Source organism: Solea solea, chromosome 16, assembly GCF_958295425.1.
Source record: "Solea solea chromosome 16, fSolSol10.1, whole genome shotgun sequence".
Taxonomy (NCBI): Eukaryota; Metazoa; Chordata; class Actinopteri; order Pleuronectiformes; family Soleidae; genus Solea; species Solea solea.
The window spans coordinates 15,925,289-15,939,991 of record NC_081149.1 but is presented as its reverse complement, the minus strand read 5'-3'; the positions used below and the strand labels follow the sequence as shown (position 1 = coordinate 15,939,991).

General features: G+C 40.0%; 2 long non-coding RNA genes and 1 pseudogene across 2 annotated transcripts; 2 read left to right on the top strand and 1 right to left on the bottom strand.

Annotated features, from left to right (window-relative positions):
* Nucleotides 1-267: 267 nt before the first annotated feature.
* LOC131476124 (uncharacterized) lies at nt 268-2,564 on the top strand. Its single transcript, XR_009242566.1, has 3 exons — nt 268-409; nt 1,679-1,816; nt 1,900-2,564. It is a non-coding gene; the product is annotated as an uncharacterized LOC131476124 (long non-coding RNA).
* A 2-nt stretch (nt 2,565-2,566) lies between these two features.
* Nucleotides 2,567-6,499, bottom strand: LOC131476120 (lysosomal alpha-glucosidase-like; annotated as a pseudogene).
* Nucleotides 2,573-4,560, top strand: LOC131476123 (uncharacterized). Its single transcript, XR_009242565.1, has 5 exons — nt 2,573-2,788; nt 3,043-3,192; nt 3,667-3,756; nt 3,984-4,057; nt 4,449-4,560. It is a non-coding gene; the product is annotated as an uncharacterized LOC131476123 (long non-coding RNA).
* Nucleotides 6,500-14,703: the final 8,204 nt, after the last annotated feature.

The window sequence follows — 14,703 nt, the reverse complement described above, 5'->3', positions numbered from 1 at the left end:
GGAACATAATTATTACATAATTATAATTTTTATTATAATAAATGTTTAGCCTTTATTTGCATTAATCACCAGAAGCAACCAGATGGACCTGCTTCTGTTTAGATGGCATTAATGTCGTTTTGAACAAAATTTTAGCTCAGCAAAACTTATATCTAACGTTATATATAAAATATATTTGAAAATAAAAGAGAGAGAAAATATTTTTCAAAGCCTTTTGTTAATATCTCTGATATAGTTACACTTCTGTCGCGCGTGACCCCGCCTCCCGTTCTCCAGCACGACGAGCTGATTCTGTCCCCGGCAGCCCAGGTGAGCTCAATGTGACGGAGAAACCCACAGCCGCTGGACAGAGACAGTCTCCTTTCTCCTCAGGAAGAAACTGGTGCCTGCTCCACAATTTGTCATCACGGTGGGTTGAGTTAACTAAATGTATTTTGTCTTGCCTTTCTTTTGCTAACTTGGTAAGTTAGCAGTAGCTATCTTGGTAAATTAGCTACTGCTAACTTAGCAGTAACGTTAGCTAACGTAGCTTGTGGTAACAGTTAGCTAGTTTCAGCCCAGCTCGGATGGATTGTTTTTTCAGGGGTATGTCTTGATGACCATGAGACTCTAGGTCTCACGTCCAATTTCTCACAAAGTTAAATAAACAAAAACATATTCATAAAAGGCGCGAAAAAGGGTCACGCATGCGCACAGACAGCGCGTTCTCTGCTGTGCTGTTACGTTATTCAGAGAAAAGAGAAATATTCACAAGCTATTTAAGTGTAATTTATTCCCGTGCTCAGAGTAATCTCAGTCAGAAACGCTTCCAGCAGCAGTAGCGCATCTCCTCTCATGTGGTGAGCGCACAGGAGTGACAGTGAGTTACTGTGCTTGAGAGGATGCTTGTGTCTCTGCCACAGTGAAACTCTCTCATGATTCCCAATAAGTCGTAAATGTAATTTTACCTTAATGCTTAAATCTAGTAATATAGCATAATTTTAGACTTTTGATTAACATTATGCAGGGTTGACAATACGCTCTCATCTCTCTGAAATCAATATGTCAAAGTTCATTCCAAATAAGAGTGCCTCTAAGCTGCTCCATCATGAAAAAATATAATGATATATGTTACATATATTTATGTATGTGTTATATAAGTGTATTATCTATGGATTATGCTAGCTTTACAAGGCATGCAAGGAAAAAATATATATATACAGAGAGAGCAGCACAAGCAGCTTTGTATATGACATTACAGACATACTATGACAGTAATTAAGTCTCTCAACCTGTCAGTCACAATTTGTATTGAAATCAAGCATCAGTCTAAAAACTTTGCGTTGCTGGATACAGAAGAATCCCATCTTTAAGAGACGTATTATATAATCTCGGACAATATTATCCCTCTGCAAAACTGCTTGTTGTTCAAACAGAGGAGCTCAATGACTACTTCCCCCTGTCAGGGTATATGGTTCAAGACAGGCTTCTGATTTCTCCTAAAGTCTTTCTGCTGCATTGAGGTGCATCAACCACAGATTGAAATCAGCACTTCTCTTACGCACCTAAACAAAACACAAACATAATGACCTTGACTCCAGGATTGGATTGCATTGTATGGGGTTGGTGTTTTGTCCACCCCCTGTATCTTACTTCAATTAAGTCTTGCCATTTATTTTTCATGTTTTGTCATTCTCAGCTTCACAGCGGAGCACTGAAGATCTGCCATTGTGGTTTGTTGTCCTGCTGGGGGAGCTTGAAGATTACGTCCTGTTGGCTTGAATGAAGTGAGATCCACTTCTGTACCCTACAAAGCTTTGGTATTGCACCATAACAGGTATTCATAAGTAATTCAAGTGCTGTATCTTAAATCTCAAATTGCAGTAACTGTTGAAATTAATACTTATTTTATTATTCCAGTGTCCAACATGCTGCTGCGTATCATTCTCAGTAAAGATGACATTCGGAAGATAAATAGTTTGCCAGAGACTCTTGATGAGCTTTATTCATTCTTGAAAAGTAAGCTTGGGTTGGAAGGTGACTTGGTGGTCCAATATGAAGACAGAGAGTTTGACAATGAGCTCTGCAACTTGATGAGCTTATCTGATCTTCCTGAGGGGAAGGCAACACTGAAGATAACTGTCAAGCAGGCCAGTGAGTCATATCACACTGATTCAACATTGTATACGGCAAGTTTGTCTTCATCCTCATCGGCTTGCGAGGGAATTTCCCCCCACCATCGGCCGTGGCCTGATGCATTTGAGATTCCTAGATTTTCGTATGATGTTGAGTTGCAGCTTAAAAGGAGTAATGAAGCCTACCAAGAGAATGGAACCTTGCTTAATATAAGAAAAGACACTAAATCTGAGATACTTGACAGATTAGTAGAAGCAATGTACTCATACACTGCCTACACAACTCAAGAAGAATATGACATTGTTGCACAAAGTCTCATCAAAAAACATCCTTGCCTGAGGGAGCCTGGTTCTGCCAGGGGTTGGTACTGCTGGAAATTCAGCTTAAAATTCAAAATGGGAAACTACAGGAACAAGCTCCGTGTGGCAGGATGCTCTGAACTTCAGGATCCTTCTTCCTGACTTCCCTGAAGGAAGAACCCAAGATCTTCTGGAAGAAGAGAGATTAGCCATTATGGAAGAGATGAAGAAGAAAAAAGCTGATATAAAGAAAGTCAACGAAATGATGGTCAGCACCTTCTCCCTGCTTCTCCCTGCGACAATAGCAAATTGTAGAAGAGCCACCTGTGGCAGAGGTGAAGACCAAGTGGCCAGCTTTGTTCACAGAGCAACAGGTAAGACAACATTATAAACATAAATAAGTTGTTAAAAGAATTATTAAAAAAATTATGTAGAAAACAAATATTAATTCCCAATTAATAGTAAGAAAAAAGTTAAGCCATTTGCTCTCGCGAAGGAGATCTGCAGTCTGGGAGATGAGCTACACAAAACACCATTATTTCCTAAGGCTGTGAGGAAGCTCACCTTTCTGTATGTATCGAGCTGAAAAAAGATTGTGTTCTGTTTTTCTTTTTTTTATTTCCAATAGATTGAAGCTGAATTCACTCGAATCACTTCAGCTGACTTGAGAGGGTCCTTTTTTTCTGGGCTGGGACAGCATTTGCCTCGACTACTTCAGCTCTATAGGGCCAGCAGCTTTCCAGAGCTGAAAAATGTCCTAAGCATGCTTGAGGAGGATGTAAGTATATTTGCTCAGGGATGCAAAAATGTATCAGTCAAAGATACTTTTGATCAATACTCTCAAGTTTAATAACATTGATTTATAATTTGGCTGATACCGCAGGTGATATCATTACACTAGAAATCCCAATGTCATTTTTTTTTTCTTCTCAGCATGTAAGAAGAACATATAAGATTGTATATTTTCAACATATACAACTACTAATGCTAACACGTAGTAGCATTGTTATCAGCAGCAACTTCACTAACTCACACACTCTTACTGTTCCTTGCGCAATTTATCTCTCCCTCATTGTCTCACTCTGTTACTCATATACATTCATTCAGAGCACCATATTGAGAGAATGAACAAACGGTTGCTTGTTAAATAAAATTAACTTAATTGATCCATAGATTGTTATTGAAGTGAGGCGTCTTCATGGCCACAGCTACTTGAGTGGCTAGTTGCTTTGTGTATTCTGTCTTTTAACAGAATTCCAACCAAACAAGAAGGGCTGTCATTCTGAGGGGCCTGCCATATTTCCTCCGTGAAGATCCTTCAAAGTTCCTCAGGACTGCAGAGGTAAGCTTAGTTATTGTTACTGAATGAATTGATGAAACTCTGTGGCTGGCTGTAAATTTAATGCCAATGCCTGTAGAAAACTGTCCCCATTTTATTCACCCTATCAATTTTGGTTACAATATATAGCTTACCATTTAGGAAATTTACTTAGAATATATTGAATGAATGTTTGAATATATTGAATGAAAAATGACTTACTGGCGCCTTCTTTTGTATGGGCCTTTCAGCTTCTACCTGAAGTGTTATTTCCACCAACATCTCTCCTTCAAGAATGATTCATCTTTGGGTGGGAGCCATACAGGTTAGCATGAGCCTGCAAAGAAACACACAATCAACAACTTGAATACACAACAGGGGGAAAAGTATAAAACAACAAAAATATAGTGTGGACAACTTAGTGTGTTACACACTATTTCATGTGTGGCATCAAGTGGTAGCTATTTAGATCATTGACATGTTAGACCAGGGATTAAGATTTCAATTTTTCTTTTGCATGTTTCCCTTTCAGATTATTAAAAATGAGGCTCTATTTGGGTTTCAGAGACTGGATGTATGTTAAACGTCCCTTAATTTGCCAATAGTTATAGTATTCACAAATGTATGTTTATTTTCTCTTGACACTTTTGATACAATATAGATTGTGACTGCTTGAGTTCTCCCACAACTCGGGGCTTGTGTGTTCTCTACAACAGACTCACATGAGGTGCCATGTCTCTGTTCCAGAGAGTAAGAGAAGTCCAGTTAAGGTCCAGGAGGAGGCAGGTGTAATGTTCCCCAAGGCCAGACACAAGGGAAGAGGCTAGTGTGGTGGACAACTGCAAGTTCTGGTCAGCAAAAAGCAGAGGTCCCACAGTGGTGTTTATACTAAAAAAGGAGGGAAAGACATACAGATAATTAAGGTGTAAAAAGAAATATCTATTTACTGTTACATATGTAGGTTGTTGCCTCAATATAAATATAAAACATACAACACACAAATGTAGTTTTATAAAGCTACAAATGAGGCCGCAACATGTTACAAGATACGTCAAAGGTACTAAAATTACAATATGGAAACATTTGGAGCAACAAGCTGTGAGTACATGTGATGTGATGTAGATGAAAACTGAAATGTACTCACATCGTGTGTCCATTGGATTTACGTCGCACTATGAAACCAAACGGGTCAGACTGGTACTCGGTGGTGTAAAGGACATCGGAGTTATCTGCTCTGCTTTTGGGATCATCAGCTGGGAGCTTGACCTAATATCGCTGAGAGGACGAGTCCTTCAGCTTGAGGGTGAATGTATCAGTTCAGTTTTGTCACATGAAGTCAAAGTAGATTCCAGGTGCTGAATATACTTGAATGGTTGCAGCAGAGAAAAAAACCATCAACATAGTATTGGACACTCACAATGAGGTGCAAGCAGCCTGTGGTCTCCTCAATGATTTCCAGTCTTAGTGTAGAGATGTCTCTAGGCAGGTATGAGGGCTTGGCATGAGTGGCAGCCAGGCCTCGCTTTGAAGGAGTGAAGGGACCCAGTTTGTAGCCAGGTACAAACTGGGGTACAAACTGGGGTAGAAGCACCAAGGTGGTCCAACAGAGTTGGCCAGAGGGGCATAACAGCAACCCCTCTCCTCACACTGTCTCTTGCTGAGAACCCTGTCCCTGGCACAGTCAAACCGACTTTGTGGGGCCATGGTGCATTTGTCATCTCTATAATTAGTAGTCTCTTTGAAACTTTTAAGGGTGACTTTCACTTGAAATCACGGGTTTATTGTGCGTTTCAGTTGGATTAGCAATGGCAAGCCTCTCATATGCTATGCTCTCGTTTGGCTCAGCATGGACAGACCTGACCAGTTTGGTTTCACCAATGTCAGGTCCACTGTTCAAAGATGAACTATTTCTTTACAGTAATGTTGTAGGCAACAGGACCCCTGAAGGTGAAACCCAGATAGAATGTGACGTTTTTATTGCTGCGTGGCACTGAACGCATGTGAAGAGGCAATATGCTGAATTTCTTTTTCTGAGGGCCCTCGAGGTAAACCACTCCATCTTCAGTCCAACCAGAAACGCGTTTTAACATTTCAGCAATCTCAGGCTTCTCCCATTCTTCACCACTAAACCACTTCAGGCGTTTTTCAGAGACCGAGAACACCTTTGTGACGCTGTAAAACTTTTTCTTGTGGACAAATTTATCCAATCCATTTCCATGTCCCAGAAGAAAATGGGTGTAAAGCCTTCTCTTTCTTTGAGGAATGTCCTTCCTCTTGGTACAGTAGCTTTTTTCCATGTGCTCCACAGCTGACTGGACAATTTCATATTTGTTTTCTCTCTCATGGTTTGTGTCCTTATCCTCTGGCCAGAATAGTAAGGTAAGCAGGAACAGTGCACCTGGTAAGCATTTCTTTTTATCAGCTGGGAACTGATGACAGAGGGCCTGTAGATCTTTAAAAGGAGCAACCTTTGAAGCCTGTGGTGACAAGCAGTTCAGGGTAATGTGGGCCACAATGTCGTTCACAATATCCCTCTGGTCAAGTTTTGCCTTTCGTGGACTGCTGGGATAAAGAGAAACTATGGTCTCTAAAATATGCACAGCATCCTTCTGTTCAGTTAGTATGGACAAGATGGAACTTATGTTACCACCACCAAGTTGATAGATGATCATGCGTTTTTGTAAAGGAGTGAGATTGGTAGGGATTGATTGCCCTGGTTGCAGTATTGCAGCAGAGGAAACTTCACTGAAGTACTTCCCATAGTCAGAAGATCTTTTGGTCAACCACTTCAGTGGATCTTCATCTTCACCTATATCTGTCTGGAAGAAACTGAGGTCCTCTGAAATCCATTCCAAGGAATCAATCAATGTCTGGTGAAGCTTTTTCAAACGACCATGAAATGGTTCCCAGGCATCTAAGACATGTTCTGGTATGTAATCTGTTAACAGATACTTTCTACACTTTGAATGGCCTTTAGCTCCTTTTGCAAACTCTTGTAATAAAGAGATCAATTTGAGCAGGCTGAATCCAACTTCAACTTCAGAAAAATATCCTGAACTGTTTACATTTTCCATGTCTGCATCAGCTGCTCTCTCACATTCTTGAAAACACTGCAGGGAATTCAGTGCAGTCTCCAGCATCAGCTGTGTTTTGGGCTGTGATTGGTGAACAGCCGTTTTCAATGGCTTTCCATTTGAATTGGAACCATTTTCTGTACACCTGCCCTTTTGTGGCAAGTATGTACGAGTTGTTGGGAAGCTGTTTCGCTGCAGTCTCTGCCCAGTATTTTGCCTCTTCAAACTTTTCATGAGTATGAAGAAGATGAGCAAGTTGTTGGGCAACGAATGGATCATTATGAAAACGTTCAAAAAGCTTCCTTGAGTAACTCTATTGCTTTGTCAGGGCTTCCCTCCTTTTCTCGCACATGTTCTATCAGAGGAGAGAATAAAGTATCACATTCATCTCCTCTGCTTATTCTGGATCTCCTGATGAAATCACAGAGCAATTTCTTTGCCAAACTGCTGTGGGTCTGTTGGCTTCCAAGGAGTTGTTGGACAATTTCCTTTGCAACGGGTGGGTGAATTATTCTGATGGATTTTATCTTGGTCTTGTCATCTCTAAGATGCAAGAAGACAAGTTTGGCCTGTTCGCCGAGTGATCTTGCAAACTCTTGCCATCGAAACCTTTCCATGTGCATTTGTAAGGTTAGCAAAGCTTCGCAGTGGGACTGAGAGATGAAAGAGTTATCAACATAAGTGTTCAGCAGTGCTACGTACTGAATGAGGAGAGTGGCAGTAGACCTTGAAGCAAATGTGTCACAAACTTTTGCACATAATCATTATGAAATCCTTCACTCATCAAAACAAATGTCGGGATGAACTGATGCTCATACTGTTTTTCAAGCAACCGTAGTTTTCCAGCAAACTTCTTCTTCTCTTCAGGAGACAGTTTGTGAGTGACAAATACATTCTGTAAAGCAGACTCTTTGCATCTACTCTCTGGATCATGGGATCGCCTACAGCTCAACAAAATGAAACATAGTGTTCCATACTGGATTCGTCTGTTTCTGATTGCAACCTGTAGCTCATTTTTGAGATCATCAAGGTAGTCTTTGTCAATGTCTTCAATTAGGAGCAACACTGGAAGACACCTTTGTGGATCTTTTTCTTCATATTCTCTCAGACCAACTGCATGTTGTGTAACATCAGTAACTGAGTATGAAGGCTTCACAACTGCACATCTTAGTTCTTTCCTCTTCTGCCACAACACTTGCCTTGCCATGGTACTTCCACCCTTCCTGGGTGATGGTAGATGTTTATAGAAGTAACTGGGGTCTGATCTACGTTACATTTCAAAACATCCATGAGTTTGGAGACATCCTGATAAGCATCTCGTTCTATTACCTCTCCAACATACTTGTGCTCAGCGAGCCAAAAGTTCATCCATGTCACTCTACCACCACGGTAAAACTGCTGTTCAATATTTGCCTTCTCCTCATTTATGAAGTCTTTGCTTGTGTCATCACAATGGTTGACTGTCAGTATTTCCAGAGAAGCCATATGTTCCTCTTTGTTTGGTTCAAGAAGACATGTCCCTTTCACAAAGACTGGCAAGTGTTTTTTGGCACAGGCTTTTACTGGTTTTATCATTTGCATAGTTGCATTAATGTGACTCATTTTCATCCCAACTACACTGAAATTGTTCAGTTTCTGTTTCACATAACTCCTCTGCAAAACTTTGCCACCTCTGGAAGTTTGTTTCTGATTCACAGATGCAGATGATGTCTGTGTGGCCTTGCATGTCTGTGAAAAATCCATAAAAGGTGTGCAAGAGAGGTTTCTCTACTGGTGAAGTGAGAAGAAAAATGACCTGTAGTGACCCTTTTGGCAAGATATGTTTACAAATCAAAGACACATACACCTTTAAAAGGGTAATTCTTGTCTTGATCCAAGTCATTTCATCACAAGGAGTTTCATTTGCTTTAAAGCCAGAATGGCTATTGCAGAAGATCCTAGTTTGTTCAAACAGGTGCAATTTTTCTGTGAATTCTTTGATGCTTGTGTCACTGGATTTGCTATAGCTCAGTTTGCAGCATGATGCTCAAGGTATTTGCTGCAAAGGCCTGATATCTTTGAGTCTGGGTCAAAATCAAACACAGAGAAGATCTTCATATTCAGCAGCCACTCAATGTTAGAAAGGTCGTCAGGTTTGAATTTGTTTGTAATGAATATGAACCATTTATCATTTTCAATGAACTTCTTTCCACTAGTTATTAGCATTGTGAGTTTCCTCCCAAGGTCTTGGCAGAATGGAGTACTGAGTACTAGAATTTTCTCTGCCTCTTCTCTTTGAGCATCCCGTTCTTTGACTCTCTGAAAGAAATCACTTAAATCACCGTCACTCACTGGCTCTGTATCGGAACCTTCCCTTCGCAGAATTGCTTTTTTCTCATATTGTACTTTGTTTGCTGCCTCATTGAAGTTTGGCAGAAGAACTGCATAAACCTTGCCCTTAACAATGTTGACTGAAGGCACAATGTCAACCTCCACCACATAGTTTTTTGCTGTACTTTCTCGATCCATAACCTCAACGAACCTTGGTGGGCGCACACAATGGCGCGCATGCTCTTTGTCAGTTGAGAAACACTTTTCAATGTAGTCCAAAGCATCCACATAAATGTCTTTGTCTTTTATTGGGATGCCAACTACCTCACCATGCACATATCCTGTATCCTCCTTGCTGTCCATCACACCGAAATGTATTGTGCCATTTGATCGGATATTCATACAACCAGTTGCAAATTTTAGAACCTCTTTGGCAAACTTAGCTTGCAGTCTTGTGCGATCCAATTCAGCAGCCACAGCAAAAGATTTGAATTGATGGCAGGGAGAGATCAAATCAAAAGCTCCCGATTCAGGTTGCAGAACTCTGTGCTTTACATATATGAAATCAATGCCTTCTTGATCAAATGGCCGTGGTTTGCAGTCTTACTTTGAAGTCAATATGCACTGTTGTTGGGGGGTTTGACTTTTTTCTGAGGCACACTTATCTCTTGCATGTACCTGTCCAGAAGGAACTTCACTTGAAGCAAGACAATGAACTGATTTTGAATTGTTTTTCTGCTGCAGCTTAGTTTTTTTAGTACGGGTAGGCTTTGCATTCTGCTGACTGTTTTGCTTGGAATTGAGGAACTCATTTCTTTTTTTGATAATCATACTGTATGAGTAGGCCCTAATTTCATGCCAATCTTTGTCATCAAGAAGTCCTCATCAAGTGTAAGAAGGACTTGTCCATTTACTTCTTCTTCAAAGAGCTTCTTTATGTATTGTTCTTTCACACCAAGTGTTCGTAGCCAGGTGCTTACTTGATATTCCGTCCAGTTCTCGGGTGACTGCACAAGATTGTCAGCTGGATGAGGGAAAAAAATACGTTGGTTTTTTCATAAATGACAGAATCAGAGATGATGTTCTCCACTAGGGCTGAACGATATGGACAAAATTTCATATCTCGATATTCATGTCAGATATCTCTATCGATATGATACGATATGACTACGGGTTCGGTGAAAACCAAGCATTTTTCAGAAAAATAAAAACATCATAATACAAAAGACTGTGGAAACTTTCCACATGGAAAGTGCAGTTTAATTGATGAGAACTCACTGTGAGACTGTGTACACGGGTACCATGTCTTTTGCAAAGTCTGATGTTATAGCTTCTGTAACGCCTTTATGTCCGCTGGACGTTGACTCATACGGTGTAACGCTACTGAACGCATCAGTAAACACACTTTGCTTCGGCTTCTTTTGGGATGACTGAGAAGTCCCCGGTGTTTCTCTCATTGTATTACACTCTTCGTGCAGCACGCGATGGTGTTGTTTCAGGTGGTGAAACATGTTTGTTGTGCTACCTTGCTTCGTCGCAATTTTTGCCAAGCACGACCTGCACAACACCTCGCTCTGGTTGACATCATCCTTTTTAAATCCAAAATACGATGATTTATGTTTTGGCACAAAATCGCCACCGGCCGCATTATCTTCCGCGCTCATGTCACTTTCTTTCCCGCTGTGTATGTCGTGTGTGTGTGTGCGCGTCTCAGTGTCCGTCTCCCTCCCGCCCTCCTATGTTTGTCATTGGTTGGCTTCAGCTGTCGATCCACAGCAAGCATGAAATAAGGTTTGTGGTTGGCTGGCCGCAGTGGTGCATTCAAGGGCAATCGTAAAAATGAAGTTTATTGTGCCAGAAATGTACATGTAGGGCGAGCGCGGGGGCTCTATTGTTTATATCGTTGCTTTTGCGATATGAATATCTTCAAAGTTCATATCTAGATATCGATACCATAACGATATATCGTTCAGGCCTATTCTCCACATTTAAAAACATGTATTTCATTTGTCAATATACAGACATTGAATAAGTGGATTATTTAAAGCAAGACAATAGTTAATTTTTAGAGGGGACCTCAGAGGGGACCATATATTTGCTGGTGAGGCCCATAAACCTGTGCACATTAGACGGGCCTCTCTTCTGTCTTTTCTTAAAACTCATCTCTTTCCATTGGCCCTAACACTATTTAAGCTGTTGACATGTTTTTATTTTTGTGTGGTCTGTTACAATTGACATCAAGTGAGCTAAAAGTTGCTGAAATGCTCCATGTATAAATGTTGTATGCTGTGCTGGTGCATATTTACAGTAAATGTTACCTTTTTAAAAGAGATCAGTTCACATTAAATTCCAAAAAAAACTAAAAAGAATCTTGACAATCCACTCACCCATCGTTTCCTTTCTCCTTTCATCACATCAACAACATGAATTTACTTGTCAACGTCCACCTGTAAAAGAAAATGTTTAGTTATATGATGATTGAAATTTCAAACTGAAACCACAGATAGATTTAGTTAATTTTTTCTCCTTTTTGGTTCACACATACATTCCTTAATAAAATCTGATAGAGGCAAATATAAATATCCATTATTTATTGTTAGAACATGCAGTGTATGTTGATGTTAACATATTAAGGATCCCTACAAAACAAACTAAACAGTGCTCTCTGCTGGGCAAAATCAGTAATGGTGACACAATTTCTAAAAACCTTAAACATACTGAATCTTCGACATTTCTGTACAGCATTATCTATTATTCAGTAATGTACAGTGAAATCTAGAGCTGAAACAATTACTCTATTTATCGATTATTAAATCAATCGCTAAACTAATTGGTTTGTAGCTTTTTTCATTATTAAAACAAGATTTCTGATTGTTTCAGCTTCTTAAAGGCATACTTCCCCATTGGAAAGATGAGTTTATATTAAAACTGGGTTATCTATGTAGCGGAAATGTGAAATAATATTTGAAGCAAGTGCCTTGGCCAAAAAATTTAATTTTGGCTCATGTAGATGAACGACATCAACTCCCAGCATGCACTGCGCCTGCAGCTCCATGAGTCTCGTTGTCTCAAGCGTTGAAGCAGACAGTGCTAGTTTTTTTGTTTAAATGAGGTCAGTCTTTTTGGCATGTTAACATTCAGTTAACACATGAGTGACACAGCTAGCACATGGGAACAGGGGGCGGCTTGTTTACATTTTCAACCAATGAGAAATCAAAGAATTGAGTGACACCGCTTTTAGCCAATCATTTTTAACAAATCTTTTTTTTTTTTTATTTTTTTTTTTTTTAACGAAAGTCTTACACTATTGGACGACATGCAGCGTTGCATTCAGGTGCAACTCCAAAAAGGAGGACAAATAAGCGTGCCTTTTGAGGCTGCACCAGACGCCGGATGCCGGACAAGGCATTTATATTCCGGACTGTCCGGCCTAAATCCGGACGTATGGCCACCCTAGTTGTGTGAAGGGTTTGCACATTTATTTCCACTTACCGTACATCCAAGTTACATTTCCATCTATATGTATCCAAGCTACTCGAGGATCAGCGTCACATAGAAATATTCCCTTGTTGCACCAACACTTAAAATACAGCTTCTAAACGGACACATCCATCCAACTGCTAGATAATTTTCAGTACACATCTTCCAATTCCTTTATCTATCATAGCCAAAGACATCATAGCGTCCATGGTAGCTTTTATCTAAAGAACAAAACTGTTGATAAATTACATTGTAACAAGTGTCAAATCTTGCAACGAAGCTTCAACGCTTCAGTGGTGGTGACATTTGGTGGACAACTGAAGCCATAACAACCTCTCAAGAGCACGACTGAAGCACTGACACTGTTTCAATCCCATGTCAGCAATAAAAGTTTAGAAAAGACTGTGTGGTCATTCAAGTGTTTTGTTCATTCATACTTGCCCATACTGTAAAACATCCCAGATTAAGCCAAAGAATAAATCTATATGTTGGTTAAGGGTTTAATTATAGCGTTAAGCTTTATTTAGAAACTGTAATAAATGTCCATAACAGGGTAAGAGATCCTTCCTCCTGGCTTCCTACTTTGCAAATGATCATGGTATTTGAACTCAGAAAGATAATTTGTGTTAAGTGTTTTACTCCAGGGTCCAGATAATAGTTTGTCATTGGAGGACTTGTATGGTTGAGGAGGAATGTTTATTCACAGAAGTAGACAGGTTATTTGTATTCATAGGTTTTCATTTATTTAGAACTGTGGCAGGCTACGGTTATTTATTTACATACTATATATTACACTGTTTATATTTTTTTTCTGACTGCTAGTTATTTATTTACTTTTACAGTACAAACATATCTTTATAATCTTTTGAATGCTACTACCATTACATCTGCCTTTTTTGCACTATTTGTATTGTTGTTTTATATCCTATATCGGTGTATATTTTATATTTTATATGTTTTAGTATTAGGAAATGTCTGTCCATCTGTTGTGGCTGTGCACTTAACTGTTTGACATTTGACAATAAAGCTGACTTTGACTTTGGCTGTTTCTCAATATCCATACTTGTGCGTACTTGTGTGTACTTGTGTACTCCCATACTTGAAAACGTCATCAGCCTCAGTCCAAGTGCTGTTCCAATTCTCAAGTAAGCGAACAGTGAGGACGGTTCTCAAACCCGGAAAGTGTTCTCGCTCCGCCCATTTTTACCAAGTATGCATCAGAGGTGACTTAAGTGTACTTGGGATGGCCATGTATCCCAGAATACAATTTCGGCGGAGAAACGGCCTTTGACTTTTAACTGTTGGCAAAGATGGCGGACACCATGTTTACATTCTGGGAATGAAGTCTCGTCCCCCTATGGGTGAGTCTAGGAACTGACGTTGTAGTTTCAAACCTTGAACTGACGTTTGCCCTACGTGTGTACTCTGTGGAGGATGTTTGTAAACCTCCCACCCACTGCACACTACTGAATTAACTCATTTTGCTATCTACAGAGATCATTTGGTAGTCAGGAGGTTAAAGAACACTTTATCTCCAACCTTAACCAGTTAACGCCTAGTCCTAGTCCTACCCTAAACCTAACCTGTGCAGGGTGGCCAGTAGGGCTGGGTGGAATCGATCTAAAATATCGATAGTATCGCTACTAACGTTGGTATTGGGTATTGATCGATACTTGTGTGATGAGATTGATTGATGAGAAGTACAACTCCAGGCATTTACAGAGTGACCGACTGGCCGTACAACACCGCTCTTCTCTCACTTCACTCATGCTCAATTAGCCCCTCCCCTTTACTCAGCTGCCAACCCCCTGTTGTGGCTGCGTGATGGCAGAGCGGAAGAGGAGCGCTGTTTGGAGGTTTTTTACAGCTGTAAATCAAACCACTGCAACCTGCGATGTTTGCGATGTTGTTAATTGCAAATGCAGATTACCACCCCAAAAGGGAAATTTAAGTTTTAAGTTTTCTATAAACATTTCTGAGTTACTTAATAAAAGTATTTTTATTTTTCTGACAGTAATTGCAACATACCTGAGAAAGGATTTTCTCCAAGGCAGGTCAGTTAGTAAGTGAGAGAAGAAGCTCGATAAAACAGAAAAATGTAAATAAT